Source organism: Emys orbicularis, chromosome 23 (genome assembly GCF_028017835.1).
Source record: "Emys orbicularis isolate rEmyOrb1 chromosome 23, rEmyOrb1.hap1, whole genome shotgun sequence".
NCBI lineage: Eukaryota > Metazoa > Chordata > Testudines > Emydidae > Emys > Emys orbicularis.
In genome coordinates, this window is record NC_088705.1 from 8991563 (window position 1) to 9003698 (window position 12136).

Genomic DNA, 12136 nt, shown 5'->3' on the forward strand with positions numbered 1-12136 from the left:
CTTCCCACTCTTGCCCTTTAAAGGTCCCACTAATTCTTCACCTGGCTAGCTGTATGTGGGAGAGGACAGTAGAGTCAGAAACAAAAAGTGTCACTTAAGCAAGGACACAGTCTATCCCTACAAGCCTGGGGCAGCAAGATGGAAAAGGAAATTAAGTGGAAATTCTTACTTTGCCGTCCTAGGACATCAGAATAAAGCTGGCCCTAACATTGTTGGTCATTAGCATCAAAGTGCAGAGTCCCAAAGAAAATCCTGGAGGTATGCAAGTTAACTGAGCAAGTGGGAGCATTGCATATTGGATTCAGAATACATTTTGCTTTCCTGAACTGCCACTGTAATAATTGGACACTTGGGTTTTTTGGATGAGACTTCATTAATATTTTAGACAAAGCATCTTTCATCTTGAAGGGTTCCAAAATGCCTTGCAAACTATTCACAGTGCATATAATGTCACTGAGATTCAGCCATTTCTTGGGCAGAGAACAACAAATAACTGATACACAGCATGCTGCTCAACAGTAGGGACACTTTGGTCAGTGCTATAGCAAACGCTTAATCTTGTAGTTCTTGCATAGACTTTAGTTTTTACGTCTTATCTGAAAGACTCACATGGTTAACTGTCTGGAACTCTATTTGTACAACTTGATAAGATAAAGATCCAAGCTGGATTTGAACCTGTAGTACTGGACAGTTTTAGGTATTTGTGTATGGGCCTCTAAACCACTCTTTCATCTCTCTGTGGGATTTTCGAATAGCTGCATACGTTTTCCCTCTGATCACTTCATGAATCACCTCACTAATCCATCTAAAACTGCTCCTCCATCTATAATCCTACGTGGATCAGTGATTTATTTAACGTTTTTGTGGGTAAACTTACTGCTCATGAAGTATCAAGCTAACTCTGCTAGCATGCCCAGTACCTGACGCATCTTGCTGGTTTCCTCATAACTTCTCCAGTATACACCTCTACCCCGATATAACACGACCCGATATAACACGAATTCAGATATAACGTGGTAAAGCAGTGCTCGGGGGCGAGGCTGCGCACTCTGGTGGATTAAAGCAAGTTCGATATAACGTGGTTTCACCTATAATGCGGTAAGATTGTTTTGGCTCCAGAGGACCGCGTTATATCGAGGTAGAGGTGTATTTCTATCCTGACTGGCAACATCTCTGCTGTCCCAGTATTGCAGAGCCCAGCTTTTCTTCCTGCTCTATTTAGTCATTTGTGTGAAAACAGTCTCCAGAGGTGAAACCTGTTGAATCCTCAAAGCCATTTAAATTTTTTATTCAAGGGACAGGGAGTTCTCTTACTAATGTATCCAACAGCCTCGTTATTTTTCTTCTTTCACAATAGGCTACTCAGAGATTTTTACTATTTTGCACCCCCACTCCTGCCCCGCTTCTTCCAAACCTCACTTTCTCTGCTCTCTGGCATATTAAATCTGGGAAAGTTTCCCTTGCTAGTTACTGATGAATTAGGAAATAATCCTGTGCAAGGTCTTCCAACATTCTGCCCTTTGCCTCAATTTTATTTACAGAACCAGAGACTGGGATATATTAAATATCCCACTGCATGCACTTTGACCTTATTATTTCTGCCTCACAGTGTGTTCCTGTTACTGATTTGCTATTTGAAACAATCCTACCTTGAGTCCAGAATTATACCCCAAATTTAATGATACTCTGGTTCCATAAGTTCCTCATTATGTTACATGGACTTCAAACTCCTCCTACATATTTCCACACTGCTCTTTTATATTCCAGTTCCTGTCCTGCTGATCTGAAGAACCACATGCTATCCAGTTTTATTTATATATATATATATATATAAGAAAAGGGGGGGGGTAGGAATGGATATGAAGGGGAAAAATAAATCTAACATATTTCACAACTGAACATAAGCAAGCTATAGTGGATCAGGTCAATGGTCCATCTAGCCCAGTAGCCTGTCTCTCTCAGTGGCTTGTGCCAGATGCCTCAGAGGGAATGAACAGAACAGGGAAATTTCAAGTGACCCATTCCGTCATCCAGTCCTAGCTTCTGGGCTAGCTGTCAGTGGGGTGGTAATTCTCCCCCCCCCCAACACCCCCCCCGCCCCCCCCAGCCAGCTCACCCTCTCATTTGGACCAAACTCTTTGACAGGGGAGCAGTCAGTAATTTAAAAAATGAAGCTGTGGGCTGTGATAGTCCTGGTTCTCATTGCCCTCTTAATAAAGCTTGCTGATATTTTTGCCCAATCACTAGAGTGTTTCTCCTGTTTCCCCCCCCCCTTTTTTTTTTGGTGGGGGGGGGCTAAAACTCTCCCTACTGTTTCCATTCTTTGGATCTCTTGCTTCTCCTTCCTTCTATAAAATGCTATAAACAAAAAAAATATATTGCAGAGGTGGTTATAAAGACTTCGTCTATGATGTTTGAATACCTGTCCCTTGCTACTAAAATGTTACATACCATATAGTATTTTAATGTACTTGTCAGTTAAGTATAAAGCAGTTTGCCATCTTTTTCTAAACAGTGTTAAATTAGCACAGAAGCAACTTGGAGGAAGCATAAAAATTTCTCTTCATAGAACTGCGCATCATGTACCATAATGAATCTGCTGTAGCTTGAAAAGTTTCTAGCTTAGTGTCCAGGATATTGTCAGTGTCACCTCTCAAACTGGGCATGACTACGTTGTAGTTCAGGGGCAAGGTTACACTTCGGGTGTCAGCCGTGTACCTTCCTTGAGCAAACAGAAGGCAAGTTTTGTCGGAGCTAGTGATCCCTTAATCTTTAATAAGTAAAATATTCACTTGCAGGTGAAAAATGTCATGTTATCTGCACAACATGGGAGTGAAAAGATAACCCCTGCCTCTAATCTCTCACTGTACAAATGAAATGCCAAGGTGTGGTTACTCAGATTAATGGATGAGTGGAAAGAGTGCTGCAAGTATGAAGTGCTCCTAACCCTTTGTTAAAATTATTTGTGCAAAGTTAGGTCTGATTTGAAAGAAACCCATATTTGTCCACTATAAATACAAACCCTACAATTGATGACACTGGCATGATTTAATGATATCAATTAGAAATAGCCCTACACCATAGTTTTGCATTTATTACACCTCTACCTCGATATAACGCTGTCCTTGGGAGCCAAAAAATCTTACTGCTTTATATCAAACTTGCTTTGATCCACCGGAGTGCGCAGCCCTGCCCCCCCCCGGAACACTGCTTTACCGCGTTGTATCTGAATTCGTGTTATATCGGGTCGCATTATATCGAGGTAGAAGTGTACTTACGTGATGATTCTGAGAGAGACTTTACTAAAATTAGTTTTATGTTTGCCGGTTAAGGGACAAGGCATTAAATAAAAGCTCAGATCTGTGCTAAATGATTCCAAGCAGATTATTATTCCTTCATTGCCTCTATATAAATCCATGGTATTCACATCTTGAATACTGCATGCAGATGTGCTCGCCCCATCTCAAAAATAAATAAATAGTGGAAATGGTTCAGAAAAGGACAACAAAAATGATTAGGGGATGGAATGGCTTCCATATGATGAAAGATTAATAAGACTGGGACTTTCCAGCTTGGAAAAGAGACAACTAGGGGGGGATATGTTAGAGGTCTATAAAAATATGACGTGTGGAGAAAGTAAATAAGAAATTATTTACTTCTCAACACAAGAACTAGGGGTCACCAAATGAAATTAATAGGCAGCGAGTTTAAAACAAACAAAAGGAAGTATTTTTTTTCACACAACACACAGTCAACCTGTGGAACTCCTTGCCAGAGGGTGTTGTGTAGGCCAAGACTATAACAGGGTTCAAAAAAGAACTAGATACATTCATGGAGGATCGGTCCATCAATTGCTATTAGCCAGGATGGGCAGGAATGGTGTCCCTAGCCTCTGTTTGCCAGACGCTGGGAATGGGTGACGGGATGGATCACTTGATGATTATCTGTTCTGTTTATTCCCTCTGGTGCACCTGGCATTGGCCAATGTTGGAAGACAGAATACTGGGCTAGATGGACTTTCTGTCTGACCCAGCATGGCCGTTTTTATGTGATTCAGCACAGAAATAAAACAACACTTAATATTTTCCTCCCTAATGTGAAGTGAATTGGTGGTACTTGGCTCACTGGAGATGCTACAGAATGTTGCAGCGTGATCTCAGATACCAGATATGCGTAATTTCATGGTTTCTTCAGCAAGCTAGTAAGTGTCTTTGCATTTTATGGAGGTGGGGAGCAGAGGGCTTGATTTCAGATGTTAACTGATTTATGGGCTGAAATTCCTCTTTCCCTTATTTTTCCTTCCTCCCCACAAAATATAGTCTGGTGGAGCAAAACTAGGGCATCTAGGCTTAACGCTATTAGTTAATTTAGCATTGCAATTCCCTGTTTGAACAGGGAGGGAATATAGCCAAATGGTTAGAGCCACAGGGCTGGGAGCTGAATTCTGGTCTCTTCCCTGCTCTGCCGCTGACTTGCTATGTGACTAGTCATTTAACCTTGCTGTGCCTCAATTTACCCATGTATAAAAATACCCGGCTCACAGCTTTGAGACTTAACTCTTCTGTTACTTGAAGTCCATAGGTGAGGTGCTAGAGAATTCCAAGTACTAGTACATTGTTTTCCAGGAGTTTTGTTGTATTGTCAGCACAACATCCTGTTGCAGTGGAGACAATTGATACTCATTTATCTTTTACCCAGGGATTCTCAACCTTTTTCTTTCTGAAACACCCCTTCTCCCCCCCACGCCTCCCCGGGCCACCCAACATGCTATAAAAACTCCACGGCCCAGCTGTACCACAACTGTTTTTCTGCATATAAAAGCCAGGGCCAGCGTTAGGGGGTAGCAAGCAGGGCAGTTGCCTGGGACCCCACACCGGAGGGGGGCCCTGGGATACTAAGTTGCTCAAGCTTCAGCTTTAGCCCTGGGTGGTGGGGCTTGGTGCCCTGGGCAGCAATTCTGTGCAGTGGGGCTTTGGCTTTCTGCTCTGGGCCCTAGCAAGTCTAACACCGGTCATTCTTGGTGGAATCTGAAACCTGCTCGCAGCCCCCAAGGGTGCCTCAGACCCCTTGTTGAGAACCACTGATTTATACACCATATTTTGCAGGGCACTACAGAACATTTGCTTTGAGCACACCTATCAATATGCAGTTCTAATGTAACTGTTTGAGGACTTTGACAACTGTTTGAAAAATGTTGGTAGGAGAGTTCTGAGTGGAGCTAGTTTGACTTTCAGAATTGTTTACTTGCTTTGTTTTAATTATTGAAAGAAAAACAAACTCAAATTCAGATCTGTCTCAAAGTTTTGTCTTCAAAATACCACTTATTAGTTGTTCCTCACTTTTCTCATTGTAACAAATCGCACATGCCGCACCCCCAAAATATATCAAACATCAGGCCTATGTAAAAATGGACCTCTCATGCAAACAGTCACATAGCAGAATTCCTCAGCTCAACAGGACTGAAGCCAAAAGTTCCTTGGCATTTTCACTACATTCTTTCATTTTCCAGAATGTGCTCAGAATTTTTACTCCCAAAATGTCCCAAGATTTTTAGTGTGTAGACAAAAACATACATTCAATTTATAGCTCCTCCACTGCAGATTTTTAAAAAAATGGATCTAGATTTTATTTAACTCACAGGACATTGTTTAATGGACTGTAATATTTCTCATCTGATTCGAATCATACAGAAAACCGGGACAGGCTAAGTGAAAGCAGATGCTGTTGGAGTTTTTATTTATTTGAAAACTGCACTCTGGGTGGGAGAGGAAAGTGACTAATAGAAGAAGTTAAAACTGTATTTCTAATCTATTTCACCTTTTTTGAGGGGGAGCATCCTCGTAAGTTATATATTATGCACTGCGATATCGTAGTAGCTATTAAATGTAACACTACCCAGAATGTTGCATCTGCTTTCTAAGAGCATGCTTATGAGTAAATATTTGAAATAATGATTGGAATAGTTTCAAATTTCTAAGATTTGTTTTGGTGCACTTCAGTGGTTTTTAACTAAGATCCTGACCGTTTCGGACCTGTGAGCTAGATATAAAAGCAGTCCTGCTTTGGGTTCCAAACTGACTAATCTTAGTTCCGTCCCAATGGTGATCTTATTAAACAAAACTATTTGCTGCACTTGAGATTTGTCTATTCCAGTTGCAGCTCTTGTAATCTTTCACTATCGATGCATGAAATTCTACAGTGGAATTAAAACTGAAGTGATGGAAGACATGGCCTTCCATCCAGCACCGTGCTTCTTTTGAACAGTTCCAGTTTCACAGCTGATAAAATTTAGAGATTGTGAGATATGAAATGCTTTACATCTGCAAGTCATTAACATTAAAATTCTTTTCTGCACCCTCAGTACATCATTTTGGAGCTGAATGTTACTACTCCTTTCTATCAGGCTGACAGGCAGCAGAGGCTGCCAAGGCTAATGGTTTCTTGGCACCTTTTCTTGAGCTGTAATTTCTTGCACAGATTGACATTTTCATAGCCAATCCTTTTTTTTTTTTTTTTAAATTACAAAATCTCTTTGCTGTAAAGGTTTTTTTGCAGTTTTAAATTATCAGTTTTCAAACCTGGCCATTCTAGTTTGGTACACTCCGCAAACTGCGGCTTTTTCATCTGATTTCAAAGCACTTTACAAATCTTCTCAGCACACCTATGAGAGAAACCTTACATTTTTGGCACAGAGGGGGAGTGACCTTGTCCAAAGTCACAAGTTGTATGGCACACAAATGAGCCTACGAGCCCTTACTCAGTCCCCTCTTGTAGTCACTAGACTATATCCCTTCCTTATGTGAAGTGAGACTTAATTTTTTATGATCACCAAGTTGACTTGTGAAATAAAGTCCTGTACAGATGCCTGCCTGTTACGCATCAGAACTGTGTTTCTGCATCCTCAGAATGCCAGTTTGGAGCAATGGGATTTAACAAGCAATCCTATATCTTGGACATCCTTGAAGAAACTGCCAATAGATAGTGGATTCAGTTACCTACACTGGGACTAGTATTCAGGCTGGGAATATACTTCATCTGGTGGGAGGGATCTTGCATGCATTTAAGGCATGTAGGAAAGTCCAAGTGATTGTCTCCTCTACTAGAGCCCAAGGTAAAGCTGTGTAATTGAAGGGTTTTCTCAGTCCACATATAGAGAAGGCTTTTGGCCAAACATGCTACATGAAACAGTTTCTCTACTAGTTGAAGGAAGATTGGGACCCTTTGCAAAAAGTGAAGAGGAAGGAATATTACCAGCTTTTCAGTGAATTGGGAATAGTTCTAGACCGTTGGAATCTTGAACATACTGGGCAAAATAACTCTTGAAAGAGAGACTGCTGTAAGTAAAAACTAGCCCAAATGCTATGATGCTGGGTAAACTGTAACATGTTCGATCCTGCAACTCCTTTGAGTTATTGACATGGTAAAAGACTCGTGTAGTTGGATACAAATGGAAGGAACTATTTCTAGTAGTAGTTCTGGCCGTTCACACCAGGGACGAGTCTCTTGGGCTCCTTGGAGGTATCCATGGTGCTGTGGTCATGGGGTCTCCGCCAAGTATGGCATGCAGCCCTTTAAAAAAGCAGCAGGTCTATGGTTCGGTACCAGATTGATTGTTGGCCTCTCTGGTTCTGATGTGCTGCCACAGTTCCTTTGCTTTCACATGGCACTGCTCTGTCATATCCTTTCTCCTGCATCCCCCATGCAACCTGCTCATAGATGTCTACATTTCGACAGCTGGTCTGTAGCTGTTCCTGTGCAGCCTCTTCTCCCTGCAGGCCCAGGAGATCCAATATCTTCTATCTACTCAAGGCCAGAGCGCATCTGGAGCATGTAGCCTGCATGGTGGGCTGGGCAGTTGCACAAAGCAAGGGAGGGCTGCTAGATGTGCTTGCCCAGGCGGATGATGAGAGAAAGGCATTTCAAAAATGTGCAGGGGCTTCCAGACTCCACAACCCCTGGACAATGGAGTTCACAGTTGTGACCAGAGTGATCAGTGTCAAGCATAGTGGGACAGCTGCTGGCGGACTGCTAGGGTCGTCATAGGTAACAGTGTCTGCACTCGTGCTGCTTTGACCACGGCTCAGTGCTACTTGGGAAGGTTGTGTTACTTTGTCAGCGTAAAGGGGCATTTACATTGGTGGGAAACAAATTGAAGTATAGACACTTGCACATCTAGGTTGACGCAAGGCAGCTTATGTCGACCTAACTTTGTAGTCTAGACCAGGCATACTTTTTTGCACCAGTATAGCTACAGCTATGTGTAAAGTCTACGCTGGTGTGCATCTACAGTAGAGGTTTGCCCCATTGCAACTGCATTCATGTAGCTATATCTGTGCAAAAGCCACCGGTAGAAACAAGGCATAAGACATGAATTTAACTGCCACGGTGACAGCATGTGTTAGAGATCCGTCTATCCATAAAGAAGCACTCTCGTCTGAAATTGGCTAAAGAGTATAGTGAGTGCTGATCCTGGGGGCACAATCCATTCTCTGTCAAACTTACCCACCAGTATGTTATGATATAGGAACATCTTTATATAACTTCATCAGTGAAGGTCATTTGATGGAATGTTGAACAATTTTTACATGTACACAGTAGAATAGCTCTGTGGATTTGTTTAGTATTTTGGCATAGTTTGATTATATGGGCCTTCTGCTTAGTCCATTCTCCTCCTATCAAAGGGGCCTGAGAAATCAAACAGTTAAACTAGTGCAGTGAGACCTACAGAAACTAATACTTTTAAATGAAAATGTTAGTGGTGAGAAGCTAGTTTGCAGTATTCTCTGACCAAAGTATACTGTTCATTCCCTTAGGATTTAGCTCTTTGCTGTTTACTGTCATGGGAGGAGGTGAGCTGTTTACAGAGACTTTTAATGTTTCAGTATCATAGGAGTTACATTCCCACTGGCATACAGTAAAATCTAGTCTCTCCAGTGTACTGATTACTTACTTTGAGCTATTCTAAGGAGGCACAATCTGCAGTTCTTTAGCCTGGGTTTTGTCTTTATCTCTTCCTTGAAATCCTACATGATGATGGTAAAATGGTGACTAAAACGGTCTTATCTGTCCCTTCTGTAGCAAATAATTCAAAAGGATGGGGCAGCCTGACAAAAGGGATATTTGTGGTAATGAGACTAGTGTTTGAGGAGAAATGCTGAGAAAAGGGGATGTTGAAGTTGGGTATCATTACTGCGCTCTGATGATGGAGTCCTAGTACAAGCTTTGCAGTTAAGGCTGTAGCTAGGTCTCCATTATAAACCAGATTTGTGACTCCTTTCTAGCTTTGTGTGTGTTAAAGTACAATAAACTAACTCCACCTGAAATTTCTAGTGGCCTTCTTCCAGAAGCTCCTGTGGTACTTCTGATTTTTAAAACGTTCGTAAGTATTTTACTAGTTGCAGAATGTTCTGGTCTCTCTTGCAACATCCTGTCTGAAAAGTGGCTTGGTCTGCAGATTCCAAACTCTGTTTGTTCAAGTGTCCTTATTTGGGGGTTTGTGCCTCTGAGGCGTTTTGGAATGTTTGAATGATTACTGATACTTCGGCAGTTGTTTACTGACTTGTGAACTCTATGAACTTCATGCTGTTTGCAGGCTGGGAGTGATGCAGGCGTTCAGTTTTTACAGGATCAGAACCACTGAGTCCAAGAACCACTCTTTCTGTAGAGCAGAAGTGCTGCAGCTTGTCAGGACCCGGTGGGTCTTTCGGGTACCAGTTCTTACTGCATATTTGAGTCTTTAGTGTTCAGAAGAGCTCCCAGAGTGAGGATGCTTTTCTGAGCTTATAAACATCATTGAAGTGGATCTATATTAAGAAACTCTGCCCAGTGCAATGACTGAACATTACAGTAGCAAAGCTTTTTGCAAAACTTCCATCTGCTTCTCAACTCGGGTGACTACTCTGACTCCATGGAGGAAAGGCTCCCTGGGGAGGACTTTCTACTGTAGCCTATTCCCAGATGGCAGATACACCATGACCAATACAGAGTGTTAAAAATCATGAGTTGGGCCCCTCAAAATCATAAGATTAGTTTATCGTGAGGTTTTAAAAAAACATTTTGTTTTCAATTGCTTTCTAGTCTTCGAGCTTGTCTACAGAACTCATGGCTAGAAACGTACATTTTAAAATAAAAACTGAGATTCTTGTATAGTCTTGAGTCCAGGAGCTGGGACTTCAAGAAAAACTCCAAATCTAGCTGGACTTGTGATAGTCATGAGTTGGCAACTGTTCAGTGATATTTTATTTTTATTAGATGACTTTATAGAGGTAGGTAGGATAAAACTTTTTCAAATTTAAAAACCGAATACTTCTAATGGTGAACTTTAGATGTACTTCTATTTCTTACCTTACAAATAAAGGAATTTAGTGACCAGAAATCCCTAAGATTGATGATGAAACCTTAAGATTACTTCTAGACTTCTTAACACTTAGGCTTTTTTTATTTTTTTCTTGAACTACTGGTACAGTGTTCTAATTACCTGACTTTTCAATGTTTAACTACAAAGTTCAAATGTTTTAATAGATTTCTGTTTCTAACCTTGTCTCTCTTGGCTGGGAATTTTTCTAGAGACCACTAAAAATGTAACATTACTTAAGCTGTACGTACGTGCATAAATTCATTGTCCTAGCAAAGCAATCATGAGACAAATCATTGCATGCTGCTGTGGAGTGCCTTATTGTGATCATGCAATGGATCCTTGTTGTGCTAAAATACTGTCTGTATGAAAATTGTTCCTGTGATGTATGGATGAAGATAGTCTTACCATGATGTCACTTATGACTGCAGATAGTGAATCTTGCCTTTCCTCAAAAGATCCACAATATAATCAAGATGCATAGTCACTAGTTGAAATTGGCTGACTGCAGTACTACTCACTCGATGAGGGGTAGCAGAAATGGGGTAGAACATTACTATAGCAATTCACCCCAAAAGAAGGGAAATAAGTGGAAAGGTCAACATAGCAACATTCCAACAGATAATTCTATCAAAAGATGTGTTCACGAGAAGAAGTTTAGTTGCCACTTAATGTTAAAAAGCTCTTGAATCATCTAATACTTGAAAGATGAGCTATTTTTACGTACATCAAAAACTGTTTAAAAATATCCATACACAGTCATTGAAGGAAATGAGAAGCAAATAGGTTAGTCAGCTTTATAAGTATGCAAAACCTCAGTATAATTCACATCTCTACTAAAATGCCAGTCCTGCCTTTGTTGCAAAGAATCATTGTACATTGGTCACAACAACTGACCAATAAAAAGCAACTTGGCAACAAACAAAGCAGATGCAGGCATCCAAATTTATACTCCCAGAGGAGGCATGCACTTCACACCTCTCCTTAATGATCCCTCGCTGCTTATTTCCTTTGAGTCATTGGGAGCACAACAAACCAGTGCCTGGGCAAGAACTAGGATTTTAAGAGTTATAGCTACAGCTTTTTCCATTGTTGGCATCTTATTTAGGATGGAGATGTGTGTGGCAAGTGAGTCTCTCATGCTCCTTTTTAATGCTCACTATCCTCTTACGCTCCTGAATGTATTTATAAGTCACATCACCAGCATATGGGAGAGCAGAGGTTTGCATGGTGCTGCCCTGCCAGATGGGAGGGAGAGTAGAAAGTCTTATATACCCTTGTGAGATTAAAATGCATATATTGCTTAAGCAGCAGCAATGCAATTTCTCCTCCCTGCCCTGTTTGTTCCTCACTGTGACTTCTAGGGACGAGAGGGTTCAACGTCAATGGCTTATACAGTTCTCTTCTCTTCCCCTCCCCCCCCCCCTTTGAGGAAGTCAGTTGGGGTTCCATTTGTTCTGATGGTTTTGTGAGATAAACATCTGTCCTTTGGAAATGAGACTGAGACCATCACCCCCCAACATGGTTTTATGCAGGCAACTGACCAGCCATCAGGTGATAACTTTCAATCGCTACCAGTCTGTGTCGGATTCAAACCGAAACCTTGTGTTTGAGACAGCCTTTCACATGGAAACTGACTCATAAAGCAACTCCCTTATCGTCAATATCTATTTCTACCATGGCTCCTGTGTGAAATTAAACTACTAACCTTGGTGAGTTAAAGGGAAACTGGGAAGCAGAATATATCATTTTGATGGTATGGCTTATCCCTCTATTCCCATC

At 41.3% G+C, this 12136-nt stretch overlaps 1 protein-coding gene across 2 annotated transcripts in view; it reads left to right on the forward strand.

The window, feature by feature from the left end:
* Positions 1 to 12136, forward strand: part of CLIC4 (chloride intracellular channel 4) — a 65601-nt gene that overhangs the window by 19516 nt on the left and 33949 nt on the right. The window contains exon 1 of one of the 2 annotated variants that reach the window (XM_065421828.1): positions 11999 to 12066. The exons of the other annotated variant lie outside the window; for it this stretch is intronic. The gene's annotated coding sequence lies outside the window, so the exon portion shown is untranslated. Of the gene's footprint in view, positions 1 to 11998; positions 12067 to 12136 lie in introns of those variants that run through there. 2 annotated transcript variants of the gene reach the window in all.